The sequence below is a fragment of the Ranitomeya variabilis genome, chromosome 3 (genome assembly GCF_051348905.1).
Source record: "Ranitomeya variabilis isolate aRanVar5 chromosome 3, aRanVar5.hap1, whole genome shotgun sequence".
Classification (NCBI taxonomy): Eukaryota; Metazoa; Chordata; class Amphibia; order Anura; family Dendrobatidae; genus Ranitomeya; species Ranitomeya variabilis.
The window spans coordinates 166,845,156-166,859,046 of NC_135234.1; positions in this window are offsets into that span (position 1 = coordinate 166,845,156).

Here is a 13,891-nt window from a genome sequence, read left to right on the forward strand (position 1 = left end):
CATGGCACGCACTTATATACACACATATGGCACGCACTTACAGTATATACACACACATGGCACGCACTTACAGTATATACACACACATGGCACGCACTTACAGTATATACACACACATGGCACGCACTTACAGTATATACCCACACATGGCACGCACTTATATACACACACATGGCACGCACTTACAGTATATACCCACACATGGCACGCACTTATATACACACATATGGCACGCACTTACAGTATATACACACACATGGCACGCACTTACAGTATATACACACACATGGCACGCACTTACAGTATATACCCACACATGGCACGCACTTATATACACACACATGGCACGCACTTACAGTATATACCCACACATGGCACGCACTTATATACACACATATGGCACGCACTTACAGTATATACACACACATGGCACGCACTTACAGTATATACACACACATGGCACGCACTTATATACATACACGGCACACACTTATATACACACATACACCTACACACACACATACACACAGATGCTGCACAACAAATGCTCATTTGATACATGTGATTCACATAAACACACACACATAGCTCACAGACAGCACACACTATACAATACACACACCTCAGATACATGCTTTATTCTGGAGGGAATGAGATGTTCCACACTATCAGCTGCAGCCCTCCTGCTCCCAGCAGCACTGTCCCAGCAGACACCTCCCTGCCCTCTCCTCTGCTGGGACTGCCAACAAGAGCAGGAGGAGCTGACAGCAGGACAGGAGCCATCATCACCAGGAGCAGCACACACAGTGGGACGGTGCTCTTCTACTTATCTGCCAGCTCAGGTTGGTAGCTGCCATCTCTAGCTCCCCCTCAGAGGCTCTGTGCAGGAGGAGCTGACAGGACAGGAGCAGCTCACACAGTGCTGCACTGCTTACCTCACAGCTCAGGTTGGTGGCTGCCATCTCTAGCTCTCTCTTCCCTCAGAGGCTCGTGCAGGAGGGCAGGAGCACTGGCCAATGAGCGCTTCTATCACTCTGATGGGGGAGGTTCAGTGGCCGCTGCTCCTGTGCTTCACTGCAGGCTCCTTTTTCACTGCAGAAACATCCAGACAGTCCCTGAGTACATGGCCTGTGGTGACATCACGGTCACATGGCAGGTCACCTGATCGTGATGTCACTACAGGTCCTTAACCAGTCTCTACATCGGAAGCTTCACTGATAATGCTATTATCAGTGAAGCGTCTGCTGTAGATGCTGGGGGCCCCCAAGGGAGTGGGGGCCCCAGGCAGCTGCCTAGTCTGCCTGGCCCTAACGCCGGCCCTGCTCTCATCACTCCCCCTTTGAGAAAGCGATCACGCGAAATGCGCATCAGGGGTTGTGGGAAGGCCACACAGGAGTCCTGACTTATTATGGGTGAGTTCATGTTGCCTCATTGATATGTGTGAACATGGGATATATCGGCTTATATGATAATATGGGGCTCTGGTCTCTAAGGGATGACTCCTCATTGTAGGATTATTGGTAATTCAGGGACCTTCGATACTCACCCAGGTCATACTACAGATGTGTGTCCTACCTTTAGTGTACTGGTTGGCTTTTCCTCCTCTTCACATGTTGGAATTTTTTATGTATTCTGTCATGTATGTATTTGTATGTTATTTTTTTGATATTAGGAATTAAATAAAATATCTATATATATCCTTTTATAATCTCTGGTGTCTATGCTCCCTCTTTCGCTATTATATGATATTCTGGATTAGGAGTGACACTCCTGTATACTTTTTTCTATATTTGGGAGAGCTTTTTGGTACTGAACATTCTCTCGGCCATTTATGCTATTACGTGCTTATTGATTACTGTATTTGACTCTCTATCCTTCCCTAGGCTAAATGCATATTGTATGCTATACAAAAAGCAAAGCAAACAATTAGTCTTTAGAAGGACTGTTAGTATGATGGCTCAGCTCCAGCACCAGTATCAAAACTACAGACCTCTGATTCATTATACTGTGCAATCACAGGCCTAGACAAGCACTCTATCTGTGCAATACGAAGTGTCTCAGACCTGTGCAATGGTATCAGTGTGCCAAGCTGGGCTGTGCCTGTTCTTTTATAACACCTGATGATGTCACATGGCTGGTGAATCACAGTAATGCTACAAGCAAGATGGCTACGGCATTACAGTGATGTGCAGACCATCATGTTTATTGGCTGTGTAACAAGCTCCAAAAATGCAGGGAGGGATTCGAGTTTTACATAGAGCACCACCCATTAGTTGCCAAGTAACGAGTACATCCGAGCACTGTGATACTCCAGTGATAACTGAGTTTCACCGGGCATGTTTGCTTATCCCTACTTAGAATCATTAGGACCTGAGCCAATCAGGTTGCGATTATGTCACTAGTCAGAGCATTCACTCAGGACCAGAACTACAGCACTTATATGACTCTGGGGGTTGTGAGAGCTGCAAAACTGCCGACCATAGACAAACATAAGCACCGCTCAAAGCCCACTATTTGCCTGCGCTTATCTTCAGTAGGCGGTCTTGAAGCCGTTAAGGAAAGCGTAAATTAAAGTTTTTAATAAAACTTTAAAAACAAATTCAGATCTGCTCTAATTTAAAATAATATAGTCCCATTTGTCAGGTAAAAAAATAATTAATTAAAATAAAACTTGAACCTTTGAGACAGACCAGGAAATACAAAAACAATTTGAGTCTATAATTTTACAAAAAGTAAAGTGTCCTTTGTGCTAAAAAGTCAAAACAACCTCAATCATAGTCTAATAACTTAAACTACACAAAAATGGTGTAGAAAGTATTTGAAACCAATTTTTCACCAGCTGTTGATTTGTTCATTTTGCCTCCCAAGGATCACAGTAAGGCTTGGCTCACAGTCTGACTTGTGATCCAGCAGTGACTGTCTTTTTAAGCTTTATAGCGGTTCACTCTCTATTGTAGGAGCCAGAGCCACCATCAGGGCATTACTGACCTTACTGGCGTATTGGGCCCGGTGAGCAGAAGCAAGGAGTAGCCCTGTCTGGAAACTAGTGGCTTCCTGCAATGCAATAGTTAACAGCTGCCATCCAATGAAAGGCCATCAGCTGATGTCGCCGCACATGCTGCCGACGTATGACGTCATTGCCATGCACTGGTGTATCCGCACCTCAAATAAATGAGGAAGAGGACACTGGTGGACCCCGGCCAAGTAAGGAGAAACTCTTTTTATATTTTTTGTATGGTGCTAAGATCGGAGATCATATGAGGCCTGGAGGCAGGATGGCGACACATAGGGGACTCTTCAAATGTGACATGTAGTGTTGAGCATTCCGATACCGCAAGTATCGGGTATCGGCCGATATTTGCTGTATCGGAATTCCGATACCGAGATCCGATACTTTTGTGGTATCGGGTATCGGTATCGAAACAACATTAATGTGTAAAATAAAGAATTAAAATAAAAAATATTGCTATACTCACCTCTCCGACGCAGCCTGCACCTTACCGAGGGAACCGGCAGCGTTGTTTGCTTAAAATTCGCGCTTTAACTTCCTTACGCGAAGTCCCGGCTTGTGATTGGTCGCGCGCCGCCCATGTGGCCGGGACGCAGCCAATCACAGCAAGCCGTGACGTAATTTCAGGTCCTTCAGGATTTTAAAATTACGTTCCGGCGTTGTGATTGGTTGCGTCGCGGTCACATGGGCGACGCAACCAATCACAAGCCGTGACGTCACGGGAGGCTGGACACGCGCGCATTTTAGCGCGCGTGTCCAGCCTCCCGTGACGTCACGGCTTGTGATTGGTTGCATCGCCCATGTGACCGCGACGCAACCAATCACAACGCCGGAACGTAATTTTAAAATCCTGAAGGACCTGAAATTACGTCACGGCTTGCTGTGATTGGCTGCGTCCCGGCCACATGGGCGGCGCGCGACCAATCACAAGCCGGGACTTCGCGTAAGGAAGTTAAAGCGCGAATTTTAAGCAAACAACGCTGCCGGTTCCCTCGGTAAGGTGCAGGCTGCGTCGGAGAGGTGAGTATAGCAATATTTTTTATTTTAATTCTTTATTTTACACATTAATATGGTTCCCAGGGCCTGAAGGAGAGTTTCCTCTCCTTCAGACCCTGGGAACCATCAGGAATACCGTCCGATACATGAGTCCCATTGACTTGTATTGGTATCGGTATCGGATTAGATCCGATACTTTGCCGGTATCGGCCGATACTTTCCGATACCGATACTTTCAAGTATCGGACGGTATCGCTCAACACTAGTGACATGGCATCCACTATCTATTCCAGTATATATTCCAAATGGTGCTCCTTCCCTTCCAAGCCTGTGCCCTAACAGTAGTTTTCCATGATATATGGCGTATTGACATACTCAGGAGGATATGACCAACAAAGTTCATTTTCTCCTGTTACCCTTGTGAAAATGAAAAATTTGGGTCTATAGCACCATTTTTGTAGGAAAAATCTTTTTTTCATTTTCACAGCTCAACGTTATCAAATAATGTGAAGAACCTGTGGGTTCAAATTACTCACCTCACCTCTAGTTTCCAAAATGGAGTCACTTGTCAGGGGGTTCCACTGTTTAGGTACATCAAGGCTCTGGAAACACAAAATGTCGTTCTCTGTTTTTTACAGCCAATTTTGAGCTTTAAAAGTCAAATGGTGCTCCTTCTGTTATGACCCCAATGGCGAGGGTCTCAGAGGAACGTGGAAGTCTGCAGAATACAAAAATCCAGCTCATAGGGCAGTGGTAACTGGGTTGACCATATATCTACTCCTAACGCCAACACTAGAAGTAGCCGGGGATCATTCCTACGTTGATTCTAGATGACACGCGCCAGCCGGAGAATCTAGCTACCCCTAGTAGAGGAAAACAAAGACCTTTCTTGCCTCCAGAGAAGGGGACCCCAAAGCTGGATAGAAGCCCCCCACAAATAATGACGGTGAGGTAAGAGGAAATGACAAACACAGAAATGAATCAGGTTTAGCACAGAGAGGCCCGCTTACTGATAGCAGAATAAAGAAAGGTAACTTATATGGTCAACAAAAACCCTATCAAAATCCACACTGGAAATTCAAGAACCCCCGAACCGTCTAACGGTCCGGGGGGAGAACACCAGCCCCCTAGAGCTTCCAGCAAAGGTCAGGATATAGATTTGGAACAAGCTGGACAAAAATACAAAACCAAAACAAATAGCAAAAAGCAAAAGGCAGACTTAGCTGATATAACTGGAACCAGGATCAGTAGACAAGAGCACAGCAGACTAGCTCTGATAACTACGTTGCCAGGCATTGAACTGAAGGTCCAGGGAGCTTATATAGCAACACCCCTAACTAACGACCCAGGTGCGGATAAAAGGAATGACAGAAAAACCAGAGTCAAAAAACTAGTAACCACTAGAGGGAGCAAAAAGCAAATTCACAACAGTACCCCCCCCTTAGTGAGGGGTCACCGAACCCTCACCACGACCACCAGGGCGATCAGGATGAGCGGCATGAAAGGCACGAACTAAATCGGCCGCATGAACATCAGAGGCGACCACCCAGGAATTATCCTCCTGACCATAGCCCTTCCACTTGACCAGGTACTGAAGCCTCCGCCTGGAGAGGCGAGAATCCAAGATCTTCTCCACCACGTACTCCAACTCGCCCTCAACCAACACCGGAGCAGGAGGCTCAGCAGAAGGAACTACAGGCACAATGTACCGCCGCAACAAGGACCTATGAAATACATTGTGAATAGCAAACGACACAGGAAGATCCAGACGAAAAGATACAGGATTAAGGATTTCCAATATCTTGTAAGGCCCAATAAAACGAGGTTTAAATTTGGGAGAGGAGACCTTCATAGGAACAAAGCGGGAAGAAAGCCATACCAAATCCCCAACGCGTAGTCGGGGACCCACACCGCGGCGGCGGTTGGCAAAGCGCTGAGCCTTCTCCTGTGACAACTTCAAGTTGTCCACCACATGATTCCAGATCTGCTGCAACCTATCCACCACAGAATCCACCCCAGGACAGTCAGAAGGCTCCACATGACCCGAAGAAAAGCGAGGATGGAAACCAGAGTTGCAGAAAAAAGGCGAAACCAAGGTGGCGGAACTAGCCCGATTATTAAGGGCAAACTCAGCCAACGGCAAGAATGTCACCCAATCGTCCTGATCAGCAGAGACAAAACACCTCAAATAAGCCTCCAAAGTCTGATTGGTTCGCTCCGTCTGTCCATTAGTCTGAGGATGGAAAGCAGACGAAAACGACAAATCAATGCCCATCCTACTACAAAAGGATCGCCAGAACCTGGAAACGAACTGGGATCCTCTGTCTGACACAATATTCTCAGGGATGCCGTGCAAACGAACCACGTTCTGGAAAAACACAGGAACCAGATCGGAAGAGGAAGGCAGCCTAGGCAAAGGAACCAAATGGACCATCTTGGAGAAGCGATCACATATCACCCAGATAACGGACATGCCCTGAGATAGCGGAAGATCAGAAATGAAATCCATGGAGATATGTGTCCAAGGTCTCTTCGGGACAGGCAAGGGCAAGAGCAAACCGCTGGCACGAGAACAGCAAGGCTTAGCTCGAGCACAAGTCCCACAGGACTGCACAAATGACCGCACATCCCTTGACAAGGAAGGCCACCAAAAGGACCTGGCCACCAGATCTCTGGTGCCAAAAATTCCCGGGTGACCTGCCAACACCGAGGAATGAACCTCGGAAATGACTCTGCTGGTCCACTTATCCGGGACAAACAGTCTGTCAGGTGGACAAGACTCAGGCCTATCAGCCTGAAATCTCTGCAACACACGTCGCAGATCCGGAGAAATAGCTGACAAGATAACTCCATCTTTAAGAATACCAACAGGATCAGCGACTCCAGGAGCATCAGGCACAAAGCTCCTAGAAAGAGCATCGGCCTTCACATTCTTTGAACCTGGTAAATACGAGACAACAAAATCAAAGCGGGAGAAAAACAATGACCAGCGGGCCTGTCTCGGATTAAGGCGTTTAGCAGACTCGAGATACATCAGATTTTTGTGATCAGTCAAGACCACCACACGATGCTTAGCACCCTCGAGCCAATGACGCCACTCCTCAAATGCCCATTTCATGGCCAACAACTCCCGATTGCCCACATCATAATTTCGCTCGGCAGGCGAAAACTTCCTAGAGAAAAAGGCACAAGGTTTCATAACAGAGCAACCAGGGCCTCTCTGCGACAAAACGGCCCCTGCCCCAATCTCCGAAGCATCCACCTCAACCTGAAAGGGAAGTGAGACGTCAGGCTGGCACAAAACAGGCGCCGAAGTAAACCGGCGTTTCAACTCCTGGAAAGCCTCCACGGCAGCAGGAGCCCAGTTAGCTACATCGGAGCCCTTCTTGGTCATATCCGTCAAAGGTTTCACAATGCTAGAAAAATTAGCAATAAAACGACGGTAGAAGTTAGCGAAGCCCAAGAACTTCTGAAGACTCTTAACTGACGAGGGCTGAGTCCAATCAAGAATAGCTCGGACCTTGACTGGGTCCATCTCCACAGCAGAAGGGGAAAAAATGAACCCCAAAAAGGGAACCTTCTGTACACCAAAGAGACACTTTGAGCCCTTGACAAACAAAGAATTTTCACGCAAAATTTTAAAGACCAACCTGACCTGCTCCACATGCGAATCCCAATTATCAGAAAAAACCAAAATATCATCCAGATAAACAATCAAAAATTTATCCAGATACTTCCGGAAAATGTCATGCATAAAGGACTGAAAAACTGAAGGCGCATTGGAGAGCCCAAAAGGCATCACCAAGTACTCAAAATGACCTTCGGGCGTATTGAATGCGGTTTTCCATTCATCACCTTGCTTAATGCGCACAAGGTTGTACGCACCACGAAGGTCTATCTTGGTGAACCACTTGGCACCCTTAATCCGGGCAAACAAGTCAGACAACAGCGGTAAAGGATACTGAAATTTGACAGTGATCTTATTTAAAAGCCGATAATCAATACAAGGTCTCAAAGATCCATCCTTTTTTGCCACAAAAAAGAATCCCGCACCAAGAGGGGAAGAAGACGGACGAATATGTCCTTTCTCCAGAGACTCCTTGATATATGAACGCATAGCGGTATGTTCAGGTACCGACAGATTAAACAGTCTTCCCTTAGGAAACTTACTGCCTGGGATCAAATCTATAGCACAGTCACAGTCCCTATGAGGAGGCAGTGCACTGGACTCAGACTCACTGAAGACATCCTGATAATCAGACAAATACTCCGGAACTTCCGAAGGCGTAGAAGAAGCAATAGACACAGGCAGGGAATCCCCATGAATACCACGACAGCCCCAACTTGAGACTGACATAGCCTTCCAGTCCAGGACTGGATTATGGGTCTGTAACCATGGCAGCCCTAAAACAACCAAATCATGCATTTTATGTAAAACCAGGAAACGTATCACCTCGCGGTGTTCAGGAGTCATGCACATGGTAACCTGTGTCCAATACTGCGGTTTATTTGCTGCCAATGGTGTAGCATCAATACCCCTAAGAGGAATAGGATTTTCTAATGGTTCAAGAGTAAAACCACAGCGCTTAGCAAATGAGAGATCCATGAGACTCAGGGCAGCACCTGAATCTACAAACGCCATGACAGGATAAGATGACAGTGAGCAAATCAAAGTTACAGACAGAATAAATTTAGGTTGCAAATTACCAACGATGACAGGACTAACAACCTTAGCTATACGTTTAGAGCATGCTGAGATAACATGTGTAGAATCACCACAGTAGTAGCACAAGCCATTCCGGCGTCTATGAATTTTCCGCTCATTTCTAGTCAGGATTCTATCACATTGCATTAAATCAGGTGTCTGTTCAGACAACACCATGAGGGAATTTGCGGTTTTTCTATCACATTGCACCGAATTAGGTGTCTGTTCAGACAACACCATGAGGGAATTTGCGGTTTTGCGCTCCCGCAACCGCCGGTCAATTTGAATAGCCAGTGCCATAGTATCATTCAGACCTGTGGGAATGGGAAAACCCACCATAACATTCTTAATGGCTTCAGAAAGGCCATTTCTAAAATTAGCGGCCAGTGCACACTCGTTCCAATGTGTCAGCACGGACCATTTCCGAAATTTTTGGCAATACACTTCAGCCTCGTCCTGCCCCTGAGACATAGCCAGCAAGGCCTTTTCTGCCTGAATCTCAAGATTGGGTTCCTCATAAAGTAAACCGAGCGCCAGAAAAAACGCATCAAGATCAGCCAATGCCGGATCTCCTGGCGCCAGCGAAAAAGCCCAATCCTGAGGGTCGCCCCGTAAGAACGAAATAACAATTTTTACTTGCTGAGCAGAATCTCCAGATGAACAGGGTCTCAGGGACAAAAACAATTTACAATTATTCACGAAATTCCTAAACTTAAACCTGTCTCCGGAAAACAGTTCAGGAATCGGTATTTTAGGTTCTGACCTAGGATTTCTGATAACATAGTCTTGTATGCCCTGCACACGAGTAGCCAGCTGGTCCACACTTGTAATCAAGGTCTGGACATTCATGTCTGCAGCAAGCATAGCCACTCTGAGGTAAAGGGGAAGAAGAAAAAAAAAAAAAAAAAAAACTCAGAATCTTCTTTCTTATAATCCCTCTTCTGCAATGCATTAAACATTTAATACTGGCCTGGCAAACTGTTATGACCCCAATGGCGAGGGTCTCAGAGGAACGTGGAAGTCTGCAGAATACAAAATTCCAGCTCATAGGGCAGTGGTAACTGGGTTGACCATATATCTACTCCTAACGCCAACACTAGAAGTAGCCGGGGATCATTCCTACGTTGATTCTAGATGACACGCGCCAGCCAGAGAATCTAGCTACCCCTAGTAGAGGAAAACAAAGACCTTTCTTGCCTCCAGAGAAGGGGACCCCAAAGCTGGATAGAAGCCCCCCACAAATAATGACGGTGAGGTAAGAGGAAATGACAAACACAGAAATGAATCAGGTTTAGCACAGAGAGGCCCGCTTACTGATAGCAGAATAAAGAAAGGTAACTTATATGGTCAACAAAAACCCTATCAAAATCCACACTGGAAATTCAAGAACCCCCGAACCGTCTAACGGTCCGGGGGGAGAACACCAGCCCCCTAGAGCTTCCAGCAAAGGTCAGGATATAGATTTGGAACAAGCTGGACAAAAATACAAAACCAAAACAAATAGCAAAAAGCAAAAGGCAGACTTAGCTGATATAACTGGAACCAGGATCAATAGACAAGAGCACAGCAGACTAGCTCTGATAACTACGTTGCCAGGCATTGAACTGAAGGTCCAGGGAGCTTATATAGCAACACCCCTAACTAACGACCCAGGTGCGGATAAAAGGAATGACAGAAAAACCAGAGTCAAAAAACTAGTAACCAATAGAGGGAGCAAAAAGCAAATTCACAACATCCTTCCCTTCCAAGCACTGCAGTGTGCCCATACAGTAGTTTTCCACCACATATGGGGTATCAGCGTACTCAGCAGAAATTACACAAGTTTTCTCTTTCATTTTTTCCAATTACCATATATACTCGAGTATAAGCCGAGATTTTCAGCCCCTTTTTGGGGCTGAAAGTCCCCCTCTCGGCTCATACTCGAGTCATAACCAGGGATCGACAAGGGAGGGGGAGCGGGGGCTATCTAATTATATTCACCTGCTCCTGGCGCGGTCCCTGCAGGTCCCTGGCTCCCCGGCGCCCCAGCTTCTTGCTGTACTGAGCGGGCACATGGCACCGCTCATTACAGTAATGAATATGCTGCTCCACCTCCCATAGGGGTGGAGCCTCATATTCATTACTGTAATGAGCGGTAACAGTGACTGCTCAGTACAGGAAGAAGCTGTAGCGCCGGGGAAACAGGGACTGCACCGCGCCAGGAGCAGGTGAGTATAACGGGGAGGGGAGCGCTGCGCGATATTCACCTGCTCCCAGTTCTGGGCGCCACTCCGTCTTCAGCGTCTTCTGCAGGGACCACGCGATGACGTGGTTAGTGCACGCCCTCTGCCTGAACGTCAGTGCAGAAGACGCTGAAGATGGAGCGGCGCCGGAATGAAGTCAGGTGAATATTGAAAGTGCCGAGGGCCTGAGCGACGGAGTGGTGAGTATGTGATTTTTTTTTTATCGCAGCAACAGCAAATGGGGCAAGTGTCTGTATGGAGCATCTTATGGGGCCATAACGTTTGAGCAACACTATATGGGGCAAGTGTCTGTATGGGGCCATAATCAACATTTGTGCAGCACTATATGGGGCAAGTGTCTGTATGGAGCCATAATCAACGTTTGTGCAGCACTATATGGGGCAAGTGTCTGTATGGAGCATCTTATGGGGCCATAACGTTTGTGCAGCACTGTATGGGGAAAGTGTCTGTATGGAGCATCTTATGGGGCCATAATTAACATTTGTGCAGCATTGTTTGGGTCAAATGTCTGTATGGAGCATCTTATGGGGCCATAACGTTTGTGCAGCACTATATGGGGCAAATAACTTTATGGAGGATGTTATGGGGCCATAATTAACGTTTGTGAAGCATTATATGGGGCAAGTGTCTGTATGGAGCATCTTATGGGGCCATAATCAAGGTTTGTGTAGCACTATATGGGGCAAATATCTTTATGGAGCATCTTATGGAGCCATAATCAACATTTGTGCAGCATTATATGGGGCAAATGTGCCTATGGAGCATCTTATGGGGCCATTATTAACCTTTATGCAGGATTATATGGGGCATATTTTAACCCCTTTCTGCCAGCTGATGGAATATACGTCAGCTGGCAGAACCCCCGCTTTGAGGTGGGCTCCGGCGGTGAGCCCACCTCAAAGCCCCGACATGTCAGCTGTTTTGTACAGCTGACATGTTCGCGCAATGAGCTCGAGCGGAATCGCGATCCACCCGCGCCCATTAACTAGTTAAATGCCGCTGACAGCGGCGTTTAACTAGCGCTCCCGGCCGCGCTGCTAGAAGTACTGACACCGCTGACACCCGTCACATGATCGGGGGTCATCGGTGCATTGCCATAACAACCAGAGGTCTCCTTGAGACCTTTATGGTTGTTGATGGCCGATTGCTTTGAGCACCACCCTGTGGTCGGCGTGCAAAGCAACCCTGCATTTCTGCTACATAGAGGTGATCTGTGCTTCACCTCTATGTAGCAGAGGCGATCGTGTAGTGAATGCTTCTAGCCTCCTATGGAGGCTATTGAAGCATGCCAAAAAAAATTTTAAAAAGTGTTTAAAAATATAAAAAAAATAAAAAATATATAAAAGTTCAAATCACCTCCCTTTCGCCCCAATCAAAATAAAACAATAAAAAAATCAAACCTACACATATTTGGTATCACCGCGTTCAGAATTGCCCGATCTATCAACAAAAACAAAGGATTAACCTGATCGCTAAATGGCGTAGCGAGAAAAAAAATCAAAACGCCAAAATTATGGGTTTTTTTGTTGCCGCAACATTGCATTAAAATGCAATAATGGGCGATCAAAAAGATGTATCTACACCAAAATGGTATCACTAAAAACGCCAGCTCAGCATGCAAAAAATAAGCCCTTACCCGACCCCAGATCATGAAAATTGGAGACGCTACGGGTATCGGAAAATGGCGCAATTTTTTTTTTTTTCTAGCAAAGTTTGGAATTTTTTTTACCACTTAGATAAAAGAGAACCTAGACATGTTTGGTGTCGATGAACTCGTAATGACCTGGACAATCATAATGGCAGGTTAGGTTTAGCATTTGGTGAACCTAGCAAAAAAGCCAAACAAAAAACAAGTGTGAGATTGCACTTTTTTGCAATTTCATCGCACTTGGAATTTTTTTCCCGTTGTTTGTTACACGGCATGGTAAAACCAATAGTATCGTTCAAAAGTACATCTCATCCCGCAAAAAATAAGCTCTCACATGGCCATATTGACGGAAAAATAAAAAAGTTATGGCTCTGGGAAGGAGGGGAGCGAAAAACGAAAAAACGGAAAAAGCTCCGGCGGTGAAGGGGTTAATATGGAGCATCTTATGGGGCCATCATAAACTTTATGGAGCATTTTATTGGGCTCCTGATTCAATAAGGAGATTCAAAAACACTTAACCTACTGATGTCTCCATTAATTTTACTTTTATTGGTATGTATTTTATATTTTAGGCTTATACTCGAGTCGTTAAGTTTTCCCAGTTTTTTGTGGCAAATTTAGGGGGGTCGGCTTATACTCTGGTCGGCTAATACTCGAGTATATACGGTACCCTTGTAAAAATGAAAAATTTGGGTCTAAAGCAACATTTTTGTGGAATATAATATTTTCATGCTTTCCTTCCTCATTGCTTTACTCTTGTGAAGCAGCTGAAGTGTTAATAAACTTCTTGAATGTTATTTTGAGCATGTTGAGGGGTGCAGTTTTTAAAATGATGTCACTTTTTGGTATTTTGTGTCACATAGGCCCCTTAAAATCACTTCAGATCTGATGTGGTCTTCAACAAAAATGGTTTTGTAAATTATATTGAAGAAATTAGTAATCGCTGATACACTTCTAACCTTTCTAACTTCCTAACAAAAAACTATGTTTCAAAAATAATGTTGACATATGTCATCTGTTTTTTATTAACTATTTTGTTTCATATAACTCTCTGGTATACAAATTATAAATTTGAAAATTGCTAAATTTTCAAAATTTTCACCAAAGTTCCAATTTTTACACAAAGAAATTAAAAAAATACTGACCTAGTTTTACCACTATTATAAAGTACCATTTCTCCCAAAAAAAACAAACTCAAAATCAAGTTGAAGCTTTCCAGAGTAATTACTTCATAAAGTGACACTTTCCAGAATTGGAAAATTTGACCTGGTCAGAATGGTGAAAACAGG